Consider the following 15,864-nt stretch of genomic DNA (forward strand, 5'->3'; position numbering starts at 1 on the left):
GTTCCATCGACCTGGAAGAGAAGGACAGTGACTCTAAGCACCTTAGAAACATACCCAGAACCTCCCCCGGACACACCCAGTCCAGCCTCCAGACTAGGGACACGTCCACCTCCCAGGGAAGGCCCCTCAGACTGCAGCCCTTCCCCAGGGTCAGGAGCGAGGCTCCAGCTGGAGCCAGAAGAACCTGGCTTTGTAGCATTACCTTTCTCTGAGAAAAGGAAGAAATCTCTGGTTCTGCATCCGGGACCTTGTTCCATGGTGCAGTTGCCTTTGCCCTGCAAACACTGACCTTTCTTAAAATTTTGGCAGACCATGCATAATGTATCTGGAGCTATAGAAAATAGAAGTGAAGGTTGATTACAGAGTTGAATGGGCTGATATTAAGGTGGGCTAGAACACTGATAGGGTCAAGGGGTTGAGGGAAAAGCACGATCCTAAATATTTCCTTCCAATATACTCGTAAAGCTTGGGAACATTTGCATCATATTATGACCGTAGATTCTGTAAGGACAGGTATTTTTTACACAGGGATTTTTTTTTTTTTTTTCGATTATTTACCTGACTGCACTGGGTCTTAGTTGTGGCATGTGGGATCTAGTTTCCTGACCAAGGATGGAACACAGGCCTCCTGCACTGGGAGCACAGAGTCTTTTTTTTTTTTTTTTTTTTAATAAATTTATTTATTTTAGTTGGGGGCTAATTACTTTACAATATTGTAGTAGTTTTTGCCATACATTGACATGAATCAGCCATGGGTTTACATGTGTTCCCCATCCTGAACCCCCCTTCCACCTCCCTCCCCAGGGAGCACAGAGTCTTAACCACTGGACCCCCAGGGGAGTCCCTACACAGGGATTTTGACTCTATTAAAAATAATATGAAAGCTGTCCCCTTAGCTATGATGCTGTTATGAAGAACACAATGAGAGCGTCTACATACAGCCTCCTGAGGTCAGACTCTCATAAGACAGACGGACCATGCTGGCCCCAAGGTAGGATTGCAGTCTCACAAAACTTCCCACCATACCTCCCTCCCCACAAGGAATCTGATGTCCAAACATATCTAAGTGACAATGGAAATATTTTCCCTTGTAACAGAAACATTGGTTCAAGATGACCTTTCAGCCACCTGTTCCTGTCGCATCACTGCCCCGTGGCTGTGTCTTTATGGAAAGTCTGGAGAAACCATTGACTCTGCCTCATAGGGCCAGCCCAGCAAAGTACAAATCCTCTCCCCTTGAGAAGGGGCCTCAGCCCCAGTCTGCCCCCATAGGGGGACTGACCCCACTCTGAGACCTCAGAAAGGAACCTGAACTCTTTCCCTGGGAGCAGTCCGGGTGGGGACAGCAGGAAGAGCCCTCAGATCCTTGCCGTGGCTGGTTGTCAAACCATCCCACAACCTTGTCCTTGACTTTGTCCCCTCCCGAGCAGGTCGGGTCACCAGGCGGGCACCGCTGCCAGGCCCACCTCCATGTCCTCAGCCCTGGCCCAGCTCCCACAGGGACTCACCCACTCCCTGGAAGAACACGAAAGGGAAGACCCCCAGCAGCTGGAGCAGCAGTAGGAACTTGTCCATCTCGGTCTGGGGGTACAGGGGGGTGGAAAGGTGCAGAGGTGACTGGAGCAGGGGAGCAGAGTGCCCAGGGAGAGTGAGGGCAGACCGCGCTTGTGTGCAGGTGAGAGAAGGCCGAGCACTCTGGACAGAGCCGCCCCTGGGCTGTGGGCAGGAGCTTCCTTTTACACACCTGCCAGTGGGTGTTTCACAGCCAAGTGGGCCCAGGAAATGTCCCCACAGGACCAGCCCCCTTGGACACTTACAAGGATGTTATCCAGTGGGCCTGGAAGCTTGTGGTGGTTCTAGACACCCCCCTGTCTGGCTGCTGCCCAGGGAAGCTTCCTGTGCTGGGAGAGAGATTGTGCCTGAAGTTTGGCGAGCTACAGTCCATGGGGTCGCAAAGAGTCCGACACGGCTGAGCAACTGAACTGAACTGAACTGATCTCAAGGTAGATGGACCATATAATTTATTCTCTAGAGTGAAGCATTGACCTGAGAATTTGACAAGATCATTTTCTGCTTTCCACTATCTTTTCCTAGCTTCCCCAGTGATAACATGCTAAGCCACTTCAGTTGTGTTCGACTCCTTGTGAACCTATGGACTGTAGCCCGCCAGACTCCTGTGTCCATGGGATTCTCCAGGCAAGAATACTGGAGTGCGTTGCTATGCCCTCCTCCAGGGGATTTTCTGGACTCAGGGATCAAACTCATGTTTCCTGCGGCTCCTGAATTGCAGACAGATTCCTTACTACTGAGCCACGTGGGCATGTGATAGATAACATGCCTCTTTATAATATATAATATCACTGTATGCATTGTGTCCTATGCACTATTATTATCGATACAACCTTCAAGTTTGCATAGACCAGGGTGGAAGTAACACTATGGAAGAAGAATTTTGTTCTTTGGTGGTTCCAATAATCTGTTCATATCCTGGTTTCTCCATTTTCTACTCCTTCCTCACCCTCTGCTCTTGCACAGTGAAGAGGGGGGTGATGTGGGACTCGGGGCCCCATGGGCAGCTCTGGAACCCCACTATCCTGTAAGAGGGGCTGCTTAGCATACAGGGGACTCTGGATCATTCAGTGAAGTTCCTCACTGTGGGGACTGGGTATCGATGACATCCTTCATCCACACACCCCACACTGCTGCAGAATCTATTCTGAATCACCTTTGTCTTTGAAAGGCAGTGGAGGGGAATTCTCTCCTCTCACAATGTGGGAGGAGCTGGACTCCCAGTCTGTGGCATGTGGGGACTCTGGGCCCCCTTTCCCCCGATTGCTTTCTGGGTTGGCAGACCCTCATGCATTTGTCCTACTATTCTTGTTGAGTCAGAAATAGGACTGAGCGCCTGCTGTGTACCATGCAGTGTGCGGAGAGCTTCTGGCGAATGGTGAGAGTGACTGTCAGGGTCTCTGCCGTGAAAGGGTTGTTCTGATGGAGAAGGAGAGAGGGGAATGGGAGACCCCACCCCCCACCCCACACTGTGACCTGGAAAGGGTTCTCTAGCCCCCAACCTGCACATTGGGACCTTGCTCCATCATCTTTCTCCTTCCTTTGGCTGGATCTCTAAACATGAATATCATTGTTGGGGAACTGGCTATTTTTATACAACGTGAAGACACTCCAAAGGATATAACTAGTAAGGACGAATTGAAAGAGTAACATTGAAACGTATACATTACCATATGTAAAACAGATAGCCAGTGGGGATTTGCTGTATGATGCAAGGAGCTCAACCTGGTGCTCTGTGACAACCTGGAGGGGTGGGATGAGGTAGGAGGTGGCTCAAGAGGGAAAGGACATATCTGTGCCTATGGCTCATTCATGTTGATATGTGGCGGAAACTAACACAATATTGTAAAACAGTTATCCTCCAATTAAAAAAAATAAAACTGACATAGCTCTAAAAAAATTGTAATTAAAACATAAGAAAAATATTTGCACCCTCTTTGCCTTGTGTGGGTCACCTAGTTAGTCCATGCCAATGACCAAGTGTCTGTAAAAATTCTGAGCCCTCCTATTTAGTCCTGGAGCAGTGATCATCTCTGTCTATATAAATCCAACTTGGTGAACATGGATCTGTGCTTTTAGGGCTAGAAAAATAAAAGAGTTGAATATGGTAGAAATTGTAAAATAACATAGCCATCTACCTAGCTCTAAGGTCTCGATTACTTCTGTTGTTTGGATAGGATTTGCTTTTGCATATTTGTTTACGATGTGTTTATGATAGGCTGAAGACAAATCTCAAATGATATATTTGCATTTGTAGATCCTGGGTTTTGAAAATACTAAATAAGTGTTGTTGTTCTGACTGCTCTCACAATTGCCAACACCGACTTGGCACAGAGAGGTGACAGGGCCTCTTTACTTTCACCAAACGTGAGTCAAGCTCCTCTAAGCTCTCTTTCTGTCTAGTTTCCTGACCTGGACCATGTCCTTGGCACGGCCAGTCCAGTTTTAGCAAGAATCTTGCTGGCTCAGTTTAGTAAAACCCTCCACCTTGATAATCTGATCAAATTCCTCCTTCCATGCCTCCATATCTTATCATGCTGCCCTCAGCAAGAATCTTGTTGAGTCAGCCTAGCAGGTTTCTCATAGATCTGATGTTTCCTCTCAGTAATTTTACATCACTGATGCCACCTCCTGCCCCAACCAGCCCCTTGTCTATAAATCTTCACTAGTCCTTGTTGGAATCAGAATTGAGTCCAAGCTCTCTCCCCTACCACCAAACCCCACTAGAGTTGTTCCCTGGAATAAAATCTGCCTGACTGCTTTTAACAAATGTCCTGAGTATTTTTTAAGTTGTTATTGAATTTTTTTACAATCTTGCTTCTGTTTCATGTTTTGGTTTCTTGACTGTGAGGCAGTGCAATTTTAGTTCCCCAACCAGGGATCAAACCCACAGCCCATGCACTGGAAGGCGAAGTCTTAACCACTGCACCATCAGGGAAGCCACATGAGTATATTTCATTTAGCAGAAGGCCATGATCCTAACTGTGAGTAGAAACAGAGGGAGGGGGAAGGAAAAGAGAAGCTCCTGTTCTTGGGCCTGGAGCAGTGGGATGCCCAGAGAATAAAGAATTGGGGACTGCTGAGGGGCCCAGAGGTCTGATCAGGCCTCGTGTACCCCACTGATTAGATAGCAGCCTCAAAGGAACAGGGGTGGCACCTAGGACATTTGTCCTTATAAGTGTCCAAGGGGGCTGGTCCTGTGGGAACATTTCCTGGGCCCACTTGGCTGTGAAACACCCACTGGCAGGTGTGTAAAAGGAAGCTCCTGCCCACAGCCCAGGGGCGGCTCTGTCCAGAGTGCTCGGCCTTCTCTCACCTGCACACAAGCGCGGTCTGCCCTCACTCTCCCTGGGCACTCTGCTCCCCTGCTCCAGTCACCTCTGCACCTTTCCACCCCCCTGTACCCCCAGACCGAGATGGACAAGTTCCTACTGCTGCTCCAGCTGCTGGGGGTCTTCCCTTTCGTGTTCTTCCAGGGAGTGGGTGAGTCCCTGTGGGAGCTGGGCCAGGGCTGAGGACATGGAGGTGGGCCTGGCAGCGGTGCCCGCCTGGTGACCCGACCTGCTCGGGAGGGGACAAAGTCAAGGACAAGGTTGTGGGATGGTTTGACAACCAGCCACGGCAAGGATCTGAGGGCTCTTCCTGCTGTCCCCACCCGGACTGCTCCCAGGGAAAGAGTTCAGGTTCCTTTCTGAGGTCTCAGAGTGGGGTCAGTCCCCCTATGGGGGCAGACTGGGGCTGAGGCCCCTTCTCAAGGGGAGAGGATTTGTACTTTGCTGGGCTGGCCCTATGAGGCAGAGTCAATGGTTTCTCCAGACTTTCCATAAAGACACAGCCAAGGAGCAGTGGTGTAGTAAGAGGAGGTAATTGGATGGCTTATTTTGAACCAATACTTTGACAGAATTGGCTATTTTTGTAATATTATGTATGCTCAATGAATTCAGGATACTGTCAGACTCCTTTCAGTGGTATTGGGACATAGGTGTTCCTTTGAAGAACAAAATTTTAAATTAAAAAAAAATTATCTGCTTCCTTTTTGGTCTAGAGAAATGAGTAATATAGCAGGAATTGTTTCATATTTTATTAAATAGACTAGTCCTATATAATGCTTTAGTTCCTCTTTTATTTGGAAAGTATTTGCTGTACGTCCTGCCCTGGTAGCTCAGTAGTAAATAATCTGCCAGTCAATGCAGGAAACTTGGGTTCGATCCCTGGGTTGGAAAGATCCCCTGGAAAAGGAAATGCTAACCCACTCCAGTCTCCTTGACTGGAAAATCCCAGGGACAGAGGAGCCTATAGGGCTACAGTCCATGAGGTCGCAAAGGATCAGACATGACTTAGTGACTAAACAGCAACAACAATTTTTACAGTGCTCTTTTTACTTAAATATGTATGTACTTTGGATGATTTTTGGTGCTGTCCTTGAAAATCTTTGGAGACCAAAATCTGCCTCCTCATCCTTAAACCAGTGTAGTCCTTATGCCCCATTCCTTTCCCAAGGGATCCTGGTCCAGGGTAGCTATACGGAATGCACTGAGTGTGTTCTGCACAGTTGCTCCAAAGCTAAAGGCAGCTTGTGAGCACAGAGCTGGTACTATGGGGATGTTCAGCCCAGATCTCAGGGAACAAAGGCTGAGCAGACATAATCTCTTAGTGCTATTCAGGTGCAAGTTTGGAAATTTCACTCCCTTGGTTAGAACTCATACCTTTTTTTTTTTCCCCCCTCTCATAGCTCACCTTCTAGTATCTGCCATTATCTCCCAACAGGTAATATGCCATATTCTTGTTCAAGGTTATTTTGGAAAAACAAACAGCTCTAGTGGGGCATCATTCACATAGCATGCAATTCACTCATAAAATATATACACAGTTATTTATCCTGAATGGATTTTGAGTTTCCCATGTCAAAGACCCCATTTGCTTAACTATCCAATGGGAGCAACCTAGTGGGGTTATTTCTTTCCCCAGATAGCATGTAGGACAAGTATGTAGAGCCAGGCTTTGTCCCTCAACTCCTAGGTCCTACTGTGTCTTATAGACCTTGGTCTAACCCTGGCCTCCGCTTCCCTGTGTGTTTCTCTGCAGCTCCAGCCACCTTGTGTAAGGTCTGCACTATTTTTAAGAGGGGCCTATGTTTGCATGGTGAGGGGAACTGCACTGCCGAAGAAGGCCCGGGTTGCAGAACTTCCGATATGTTCTTCTTCAATGTGAGAGGTGATGCTGTTACACAGGGCTTCTCTGCCTTGAGCTTCTCTACCTCATTCCTGACCCTGGGGAAGGGCTGCAGTCTGAGGGGCCCTCCCTGGGAGGTGGACATGTCCCTGGTCTGAGGCTGGGCTGGGTGTGGCTGGAAGAGGCTCCTGGTACGGTTCTCTGGTGCTAAGAGTCAACATCCTTTCCATCCAGATGGCTGGCGCTACAACCACACTCAACTGGACTGTTACGATAAATGTAGAGCTTGGAACTTGGTGCGTGGAAACTTCAAAGTTTCAAGTTTTTGCTGTAAAGGCCAAGATTTCTGCAATATGTACAGAGGAAGATCACTGCATTGGAAGAATCACTAACTGCTAATTCCCTGTCAGTGGCGGTGTCCCCTCGCCCTTCTCTTCCCGGCGTCTCTGGTCCTGGGTCCTCCCACACTCCCTCCTGCAGAGCATGCAGTGTCCTCCTCTCTCCTCCAAGCTTCCCTCTTCACTTCCCTCCTGGCCACTGGCTCCTTCCCCCTAACACCAAGTGCTCTCAGCTCAGCTCACCCTTGGTTCATCTCCTGCTTCCCTCACATCTGTAAATCACCATCCCGCCCTCATCCCTCACAGTCACTCAGTTCTTCTGGCCGCCTGGTTTCTGATCCCACCCATTCAGAAGTGACTGCAGTGTGCCCAGAAAGGGGATGGGTTCCATTTTCTACATCAGGAGTTCATTGGGTTAGCGGAAAACTCAGGAAAATGTGTCTACCTGACAGATGGATAGAGAGGCCTCAAAGTCCAAGAACACACCAAGTACTGAGGTCCAAAGAAGGAAAAGTAGGATCATCAGATTTAGATGCTACATACATACTCAGAATCTATTGACAGCTTTGGCCCTAAGACTTACAGAGGTTCTCTAGGGAGTGAGGTGGGAATGGGGGTGGACAAGTCATTGACACTAGAGGCTACCCAAAGAAAAAGTGGGTGAAGGTCACTCTCCAAAAAGGGTCATGGGTGATGGTCCTGGAAGTAGATGGGGAAGCAGGACAGAAGAGCAGGATTTGGTGTTTCCATGACAACGTGCATGTTATTGGCAGAGCGGGTTCAGTGGAGAAGTGGCACAGAAGCCACCTTACAGCAGGTTGAGGAGTGAATGGAGCAGGACAGGAGGACGTGGTGAGGGTGGGCAGCCCTTCCAAGAAGTTTGGGAAGCATCGAGAATGCGGACTAGCATCTTTATAAGAATAATGTGTTTAGTAAGTTGTCAGGCACAGGAAGATTTATGTCTTCTCTTTAGTGTAAAAATGCTTCTGTTATTATGACTAGAAATATCTGTCACCATCTTATTATCACTCTCCCTCTATGTGTGTTTTTTCTGACCTCTTGACCTCTCTTTTCTCCTTTGTATTATGTTTCCTCTGTCCTTACCCTTTTCCTTTATTCTCTTTTCCTAACCACTCATGATGCAAGAATATTATCATCTTACCTTACTTTTTTACTATAATCTTACACTTCTCTTTCATAAATTAAAACAAAGTATGAATAATATTTTGTTTCTTTTGTAGAGTCTAAGGATTCATTTTTGTATGATTTTTTTAATTTCAATAAAATTTTTTGCACTTGTGAGAAAGTCTTCTGTATGTCTACTTCTATTTTCAGAATGTCAAGGGTAAATACTTTACATGGTAGTTTCCCCCTAAAATTGAGGTGAGATAGAAAATAAACTATAAGTCCAGTTAGGTTAGCCTTTGCAGGGCACCGCCTAAGCCAGGGCTTTGTCTTTAAACTCTAAAATATAGCCAGGACATGGAAGCAAACTGAATGTTAATCAACAGATGAATGATTAAAGAAAATGTGGTACATATATGCAATGAAATATTACCCATCCATAAAAAGGAATGAAATTGGGTCATTTGTAGTGATATAGACAGAACTAGAGTCTGTCATAAAGAGTGAAGTAAGTCAGAAAGAGAAAAGCAAATGTCGCATATTAACACATATATATGGAATCTAAAAACCTGGTACTGATGAACCCATTAGCAGGGCATAGGAAGAGAGACTCAGAGGCAGAAAATGGACATGTGGACACAGGGCAGGGCATAGGAAGAGAGACTCAGAGGCAGAAAATGGACACGTGGACACAGGGCAAAAGAGAGGGTGGGACAAACTGAGAGAGTAGTATTAACATATATAAACTATCATGTGTAAAATAGCTAGCTAGTGGGAAGCTGTTGTATAACACAGGGAGCTCTGTTGTCTGTGATAACCTAGAGGGGTGGGATGGGGGTTGGGGAGAGGAAAGTTCAATAGGGAGGGGATATATGTATACATTTAGCTGATTCACTTTGTTGTGAAGCAGAATCTAATACAATATTATAAAGCAATTATACTACAATAATAAAACACACACACAAAAAAAACCCAAAACTCAAAACACCCTGTAAAACATCCGGAAAAACTCCATCAGCATCGCTGGTGAAAACCAACTCAAGTATTCCAGCCCACATTAAGCTTGTCTAGTTAGATCTTGCTATACTAAGGAGAGAGCATCCCAGGTGGTCCTAGTAGTAAAGAACCTGCCTGCCAGTGCAGAATACATAAGAGATGCAAGTGCAATCCCTGGATGGGGAAGATCCCCTGGAGGAGAGCATGGTAACCCACTACAGTATTCTGAGCTGGAGAATCCCATAGACAGAGGAACCTGGCGGGTTACAGTCTATGGGATTACAAAGAGTAGGACACGACTGAAATGACTTAACGTGCCCGCATGCATACTAAGGAGAACTATGGATGGGCCAAGGTGATGGAAGCAGGACCAGGGAGAGGTTCTTTTTATTTTTAAAAGCAATCCTCTTGGGACTTCTCTGGTGGTCCAGTGGTTAAGAATCTGCACTTCCACTTCTGGGGGCCTGGGTTCGATCCCTGGTGGCTCAGATGGTAAAGAATTTGCCTTCAATGTGGAAGACCCTGGTTCAATCCTTGGGTTGGGAAGATCCCCTGGAGAAGGAAATAGCAATCCACTGCAGTATTCTTGCCTGGAGAATTCCACGGACAGAGGAGCCTGGATGCCTACTGTCCATGGGGTCACAAAGAGACGTGACTAAAGTGACTTAGCATGCACACACGCATACCAAAATATAACAGATCTCTTTAGGTGATATAATTATGAGTGTTTTTCACTTTTCTTTTTGTGCACAAAAAAATATTTTCACAACCAAACAAACGTCATTTGTTGACCCTGTCTTCATCATACCCAGCACATCATTTATGACTCCCTGTGTAGGATCACCAGCTTCTTAATTCAGGTTAATGCAATTGGCAATGTGAAACTGCGTATGGCTGCAGTTTGCGCCTGTGGTGGTTAGATTCTCAGGGCAACTTTTTTTTATTCTAAAGAAGTATAGTTGATTTACATTGTTGTGTTAGTGTTCAATAGTTACGCTATACAATAGCTGTATAGCAACCTGATTCAGTTATACATCAATCAACCATCCTTGTGTCTCTGGAATGAATTCAACTTGATTATGGTGTATGATCCTTTGTATGTGTTGTTGGGTTCAGTTTGCTGAGATTTTGTTGAGGAGTTTTACACCTATATTCATCAAAGATATTGGCCACTAATCTTTTTTGGTAGTGTCTTTATCTGGTTTTGGTATGGCAGGTGGCAGAAATACATGAAGGAGAAAAGACAGTTTCTTCAGTAAGTGGTATTGGGAAAATTGGACAGATACATGTAAGAGAATGAAATTATAACATTCTCTAACACCATATACCAATAAATAAATAAATAGGTAATAACCACCTCAAAGTAGATTAGAGACCTAAATCTAAGATGGGACTGTCCACTGGTCAAACTCAGGTGCCCTTTTCCATCCACTACCACCTGGAAAGCTGCTTGCTCCACACTTTCTCACCAAAACCACCAGTGGAGGTAGAAGTTAGAAGTGTGCTTATGAACAGATAAAGATCTTCCTGTCACCCATATATGTCTCTGTGTTTGGCTTGAGCCACCAAATGATAGAAACCAATTCCTTTCATTGCTTCTCAGCTCAGCTTCTAAACCCACTTCCATCCCTCCCTCCCAGTGCTAAGCATATTTTTACCTCCTGACGTTTTTTCTCTGTGTCAAATATCAGGGTTTTCAGTGTAATTTTTTTGGAGGGAAGAGACATGGAACTGGTACATGGAAACTGATCGAAGGGCTGATTGGGATGTGGGCCAGTGATTGCATGAGAGAGAGATGACTGTAGAAGACAACATACAGTGGGAGGGTGGGGATTGTTCTTAACCTTTTAATAGCCTGAAACAGGCTCTAGTCAATTGTGTAGGTTCCATATTTGCCAGACAAACTGCTTGATCCCCATCATGATTTTCTTGCCCTTATACCTGCTGGGCATTCACTCATGAGTGTGTTGACAAGAGAAGACGAGCAAAGTGAAGGAGGCATTGGAAGCAAGTAAGCCAGGTTTTAGGAAGAAAAGAGAAGTCATCAGCAAAATGAAAATCAAAACCACATTGGAACCCCCGTACATCATAGGATTATAAAATGGTGTAGCCACTTCTGATAACATGTAGGCAGTTCTTTTAACTTTTCGTTAAAAAGTTAAACAACAAATTACTGTGTAACATAGCAATTTCATACCCAGGAATTGGTGAAATAAAAATTTATTTAAGGCAGAACAAGAAAAAAAAATTTAAGCACAAAATCCTGCCTCTATCCTTTGGGCCACTACCCCTCTTTACTGTGCATTATTTGTGTGCTCAGTCATTGAGTCATGTCTGACTCTTTTCAGCCCCATGGAATGTGCATTATAACATCCACATTATACATTAACCATATCTCCTTGAAAGACATAGGAATGCCTGCTTGACTGAAAAGAGAATTTTCCTCTGGCGCCAGCAAAGTAAGTCCTTAGGAGATAACATTCTTTCTCGATCCTGTAAGGGGTCACAGTGATCCACTACTTGCTTTGGAAGTGCAGATCTGGACTATGTAGACTATCCTTATGCTACTTTGATACATAACCTTTTGTCTCTAACAATGTACATAACTGTGCTTTGACCTCTTATAGGTGGAACAGCCCTCAGAGATTTCTGAAAGACTGTTTCCTGGGTTATAATCCTCAGATTGGGTTGAATAAAATTCCCCACTTCTTTCTTGGATTGACTATTGATTAATTTTTTCATTGACAGTATACATGTACAGCTAAGTGAGTTTGTGTTTTATTCAGGGACTTACTGAAGACTATAGCCTGGACAACAGCCTCTCAGTAGCTCTAAGGGGATTATCTGAAGAGGCAGAGGGGCTTCCCAGGTAATGCTAGTGATAAAGAACCTGCCTGCCAATGCAGGACATGCAGGAGATCTGGGTTTGATCCCTAGGTCAGGAAGATCCCCTGGAGGAGGGCATGGCAACCCACCAGTAGCCTTGCCTGGAGAATCCTATGGACAGAGGAGCCTGGCAGGCTACAATTCATAGGGTCACAAAGAATTGGACATGACTGAAGTGACTTAGCAGGCAAACATATACCTAAGAGAATTAAAAACAAGCTGACACAAAAATTTGCACACAGATGTTCATAGTAGCATAATCCATAATAGGCAAAAAGTGGAGAAGAAAAAAAACCCTATCCATACAATGGAATATTATTCGGCAATAAAAAGCAATGCTGTACTGATACATACTTGTCTACTTAAAGAAAAGTGTACAGCTTAGAGCTGTGAGTTTATGTTTTATTCAGGGACTTACTGAGGACTATAGCCTGGATGACAGCCTCTCAGTAGCTCTAAGGGGGATTATCTGAGGAGGCAGAGGAGAAGCCAGTTTGTATGATTTTTGGCTAGGGAGTACATGAGGCCAAGTATATATCTTGGTGAAGGTTAACTGCTAATCAAAAAGAACACCTATCTCAAGTTAATGACTTTAGGGTTTTTCCACTGTATAGGAAGATGCAAGACTATGGGGTTATTAATATTTTTCCTGAGATACATATCTAAGTACCTAAGGGGCCTGCTTGTCCACAGCACAGGGTGCTTCACCTGTTATCATCTGAATTTCCACTCAGAGTGCACAGTGAGCCCTGCAGTGGGTTACAACTTAACCCTTGAGAAACTAGAGGGTGAGCAATGCTCTCTGTTCGTCTTTGTTAACGTGCCACAGCATGGGGGAACATTGAACAAATGAAGAACTATATAGAAATGGTAAGTGCTTTCAAATGTCAGCTGTGTCTTCATCTTTGGGTTTTCTTCTTTCTCAAAAGGAGTTTGGGATGGACATGTACACACTGCTATATTAAAAATGGATAACCAACAAGGATCTACTGTAGGCACAGGGAACTCTGTTCAGTGTTATGTGGCAGTCAGGATGGGAGGGGAGTGTGAGGGAGAATAAAATGAAACCTGCTCAGTCACGTCCGACTCTTTGTGACACAATGAACTGTATAGTCCATGGAATTCTCCAGGCCAGAATACTGGAGTAGGTAGCCATTCCCTTCTCCAGGGGATCTTCCCAACCCAGGGATCGAACCCTGGTTTCCCACAGGGCAGGCAGGTTCTTTACCAGCTGAGCCACAAGGGAAGTCCTTGAGGGAGAATGGATACATGTGAATGTATGGCTGAGTTCCTTTGCTGTTCACCTTAAACTATCACAACATTGTGGTTTGTTGGTATATAGTTTCTTTTATTCCATTTTCTTTTTCCTTTGGTTGGTTTTGGCTGCACAGTGCTCTCTCTAGTTGTGGCAGGTGGGGGGCTTCTCCTCTTGCAGCATGCAGGCTCAGTGGTTGCATCCTGTGGGCTTAGGTGACCTGAGGCATGTGGAACCTTCCTGGACCAGGGATCAAACCCACATCCCCTGTACAGGCAGGCAGATTCTTAACCACTGGACCACCTGGGAAGTCCTACCACAACATTGTTAACCGATGATACCCCAATACAAAATAAAAAGTGAAAAAAAAAAACAAAACCTTTTTAAAGGCTGGAAAATTCAAGAGAAGAATATTATTTTATAACATGTAAAAGCTATATGAAATTCAAACACAATATTGTAAAGCAATTATACTCCCATTAAAAAAATTTAAAAACCTAAAAAATACTATATGAATTTCAGATTTTAGTGTCTCTGAATAAAGTTTTGTTACAACACAGCCATGCTCATTCATTTATCTATTTTCTGTAGCTTCTTTTTTGCTACAAATGGAAGAGTTGAATAATAAGAGACCTTATGGCTCATAAAACCTTAAATATTTACTCTCTTGTCCTTACAGAGAACACTGATCTGTTCTTGCTCCAATTAATAACTTTTGGGTTAGAGAGCAGTACTGTGAACTTTGGAGACAGATTGTCTGGGTGAAAATCTACTGCTATAGTTTTGGGAACTTACCATACTTCTCTAGTCTTTAGTCCCCTCATCTATAAAATGGGAATAATAGTACCTCCCTCACAGAGCTGTGAGAGTAGAAAGATACAATGGATACAAGGGTACTGCTTTTGATATGTGCTACTTATGATTATTATTGTTATTATCATTGTTATTATTGGCTACTTCACAGAAAGATATAATGCTGACGGCAGACACACAGTCACAAAGGTGGGATACACTGTAGTGACATTCAACACCTTTGCTAATGAAATGCACCTTGGGGTGAAATATTTAGTCATCCAGCATGGGTGGATGAAAAATGGGTACTCAGTGTGCCAGAATTAGATCACATAAGCACTCTGCTGCTTTTTAAAAAATATTTCTTTATTTTTAAATTACTTATTTATTTGGCTGCTCTGGGTCTTAGTTGTAGCATCCAGGATCTAATTCCTTGACCAGGGATAGAACCCGGGCTCCCTGCTTTGGGGGCATGGAGTCTTAGCCACCGTACCACCGGGGAAGTTCCTGCCCTCTGCTTATTATTCTAAAGATAATTCTACCACTCAGAATTATCTCCAGTCTTCTGTTCTTTGCAGATGGGCTTTCTCTGGTTCTCCATCATCTAACTGAAGATGGGTACCCCAAAGCAGCTGAGTTTCATATTATAGTTCTAATCACATTCAAAGAATTAGTCTCTAAAATCCAATAACAAAATGCCAGGAAAGAGAATTTTATTGACTCAACTTGGCAAGTGTTCACCACTGACCCAGTCAACCCAGACCAGAGGGAAGTCTTAGTATGTCCATATGATTTGCACCCTAAAGGAAATGTATCTATTAACAAACCCATTCTCCCGCCCAGCCTGTGGCATGTATTCTGTGAATACAAAAGCAAGCTATGGCCATCCAGAGACCATTATCAGGTAATAAATCAAAAAAATGCAGAAGGCTGCAAATAAGAAAAAGAGTTTATTGATAGTCCTAAGAATTGCATTTTGGGAGGCAACCATTTGAATGGCAACTCAAATGTGCTCCAGGTAGGGCAATAGACAATAGTGGGGGATTATAAGCGCAACAGAGACATTCTAGAGAAGAAACAAAGGTTATCGTTACAGAACTATGATTGGTGCTGGCAGGCATTCAGTCACTTGGTGGCAGCAGATTGGTTGCTAAGCTGTGCTCTCTAAGGAGAAAAGAAGACAAGTTCTAGGTGGTCTCAGGATGGCTGGGTTCAAAGTTTATGTTGGGTTTAGCGGTGGATGTGTGTAAGTTCCACTTCCTTAATGCTGCCCAGCTCCATCTTGGATCCCTTTGACATAAGCGACTGCATTTTTTTTAAGCCACTGATACTTAAGAGATTTGTGTTACAACACCTAGCCCACTGAACTAACCCATCATTTATGGACCCCCTCACACTTCCACTTTTTTCAGCCTTGGAAGACTCCCCTTCCTCCTTCAGTTCCTGCCTCCAGAACATGCAAAATCACAAGTTCAGCCTTCCCCAGACCCTGCCTTTTTAAGGAGCCAATCAGTGTGACTGCCGATTAGGACCTGAAAAGGGAGAAAGTACCCTTGTACCTAGCTGTGCCCACAAATCTGCATCCCAATTTGGTTTCAAAGACTACATCCCTGGGGCTTCTCGCAGTGAAGGAAAAGGAGTCTGAAGACAGAACAAGTCTGAGACTGCTTCTCATAGGGGATCCACATTCAGATCAGAGAGTCTTGGAGGCTGCAATTTAAGGATTCCTAA

This window comes from Giraffa tippelskirchi, chromosome 10, assembly GCF_054371585.1.
Source record: "Giraffa tippelskirchi isolate mGirTip1 chromosome 10, T2T-mGirTip1v1.2.pri, whole genome shotgun sequence".
NCBI lineage: Eukaryota > Metazoa > Chordata > Mammalia > Artiodactyla > Giraffidae > Giraffa > Giraffa tippelskirchi.